We start from the raw sequence: 2,767 nt of genomic DNA on the forward strand, positions 1-2,767 counted from the left end.
AAGAAGTGGGTGTATGTGGCTAGAACACATATACAAGGAAGGACCCTCCCAAAACTGAATTTATTTATTAAAAATTGTGCACTTATGTGTTCAAACATCTGTCACCTTCAAAGTACTCTCCACTTGATGCAATACACTTATCGAGACACTTTTTCCACTACCCCAAACAGTTTTTGAACTCATCAGTTTTAATGTCTTTTAGTACTTCTGCCATTTTTTGTTACACCTCTTCCACATTGGCAAAATGAGGACTTTTTCATTCAGGGAAACAAAACAAAACAAAACAAAAAATCACTTGGGGTGAGATCAGGTCAAAAGGAAGGGTGTAGGGTACAGGGGTCATGCCATTTTGGTCAAGAACTGCTGAACACAGTGTGGTGTGGGTAGGTGCACTCCTAAATCATCCATCATGAAATGGGCAAACATGTTGAAAGAACTCCAAAAAAATTCACTGAATCCGAATGCAGCCTCTTACAATACTATATGGTATATTAATGCCAATGAATTCCTAGAACACTTACTTAGCAGGAGAAGCCTGTACTGTGTACTCTAAGGAGCTCACCCTCCAAAAGATAATTCCAAGTTTTTGGGGCATCCTCCTCATAGTTATGGTCTACGGGAAGATGATAGAAGAGAACTAGATGGGAACAATATTTTATAGAACCTTCTAGGCTGTGAGAAGAATAATGAGTTGTATTCGAAGAACAATAAAAACTTTCTGGAGAGTTTTAGACAAAAGTGTGGCAAGATCCGGTTACGTTTTCAAAAGAGCACTCAGCTGGTGTTTGGAAAGAGTGTTGCTTGGGGCAATGGAGATAGAAACAATGAAACAAAATAGGAGGTTTTTGCGGTCGTACAGGTGAGAGGTGATATTGGCTTGGGCTAAGGTTATAGCAATGGAGATGGAGCCAAGTGGATGAACTGGGGATGAATTTTGGAGTGGATGTGGAGAAACCATGACTCGCTAATTAATTTGATGTGTGGATGAAGGAAAGAAACAAAACAAAGATGACTTCTAAATTTTTGGATTCACTGAGTAGAACAATTTGAAAAGGAACAGGCTTGGAGAGGGTGATACTCAGAGTTCTGCTTCTGAGATGTCTGTTAAACATGATAATAATAGTATCTACCTTGTAAGATTGTTGTGAACAGAGAAAAAGAAATATATGAAAAGAACTTAGATCAGTACCTAGCATGTAGTAATGTTCAATAAAAATCAAGTGTTATAATAATCAGCCTTCAAGTGGAGGAATAAAGGTAAACTGAGGACCAGAGCTCTGTGATAGGCCAGACCTGAGGGTATACATTTATAAACTTCATTGCTGCTCAAACCATTTTTGGTGAAGGACTTTTATTTTTATCAGTCGAGGACCAATACAGCAATGGATGGAATGTCTATGTCTCCACCAAACTCCTATGTTGACTTTCACGGTGATGATATTAAGTGGTAGAATCTTTGGAAGGTACTTAGGTCATGAAAGTGGAGCCCTCCCTCATGAATGGGAGTAATGTCCTTATAAGAGAGCTCAATTGCATCTTCCACCATGCGAGGACACAGCAAAAAGACAGCAGTCCACAAGTCAGAGATTGGTTCTCACCAGACACAGAATCTGCCTACATCTTGATCTTGGACTTTCCAGGGTCCAGCACTGTGAGGAATAGGCTCACTGTGAGGAATAGGCCTACAAGCCACACAGTCTATGGTATTTTGTTACAGCAGCCTAAACAGACAAATACTTTTGTAAAACTCCAACAAAAATGAATACTCTTTGAAGAGCACTAGTACTTAGAGTCATGGATGTAGCAAAAGAAAGGAGGCCCCAGAGTGAGATCTGAGACATTGAACTCAAGTAGAGGTGTGTGTCTGAGGAGTTAAGGCACAAGGCGTTCAGTAGGCTAAAATCCTAACAGTGTTCGCAAACATGAGTACCCAAGCAATGGGAAATCACATATATTTGTGAGTAATCAGTTTTAATTGGGTATAAGAAAAAAGCCTAATCACTCCTGCAGGAACTCACTCCTCTTCCCACACATTCGGGATCTGAAAAGTAAGGCACCCTTTCTCTATTTCCCCTCACAAACACTTCAATCTAATCATCAGAGATGAAATCTAGCACACAGGATGCATTAAGTACCCAAGCTCCTTCACCACCAAGCTAGGCTTCGCTGGGGCACAGAATAATTATCAGACCTTATAGATACCAAGTTGTCCCCTAAGGATGCTCTAGGCCCCAGGCATCAAAACCTCTGTTAATAATTCAGGACGCTTGCCTTGTCATCGGCTTGTGACACTCAAAACTCCGCTCCAGTGGTCCAGACGCCTGAGACAGCACACACGCCCTAGGCCAGAGAGCACCTGCAACCATTCTTAGGGAGAGGGGCGAGGAAGTCAATAAACTAAAGGACTCTTCCTAAAGTCCTTCGATGAGCGAAACTTGCTTAACTTCACACTTTCTTGCACCCCCACGCAGGGAATGCATCCGCTGGGAACCCGCCGTCGCAGGCTGTTGTGCCTCGCAGACATGCTTCTGGATACAAGCCTTCTCCAGCTGACCAGGACAACAGAACGTGGGCTGCGGGTGAATGTCAGGTTGGAGTAGCCCGGGAGGAGAGAGCCACTCTCATCAAGCAACGCTCTCGGGTCTCCAGGGCCCCCGTGAAGCTCCGGACAGGCGTCGCCAGAGCTGGGAGCTCCGGCCGAGCCCCTCCGCGCGGTGGGCACCGGCCGGAGAGGAGCGCGCGGCGCTGGGCCGGGTAGGGCCGGGCG

The sequence above is a fragment of the Carlito syrichta genome, unplaced genomic scaffold, assembly GCF_000164805.1.
Source record: "Carlito syrichta isolate Samal-C Ts95f unplaced genomic scaffold, Tarsius_syrichta-2.0.1 Scaffold314291, whole genome shotgun sequence".
NCBI classification, from domain to species: domain Eukaryota; kingdom Metazoa; phylum Chordata; class Mammalia; order Primates; family Tarsiidae; genus Carlito; species Carlito syrichta.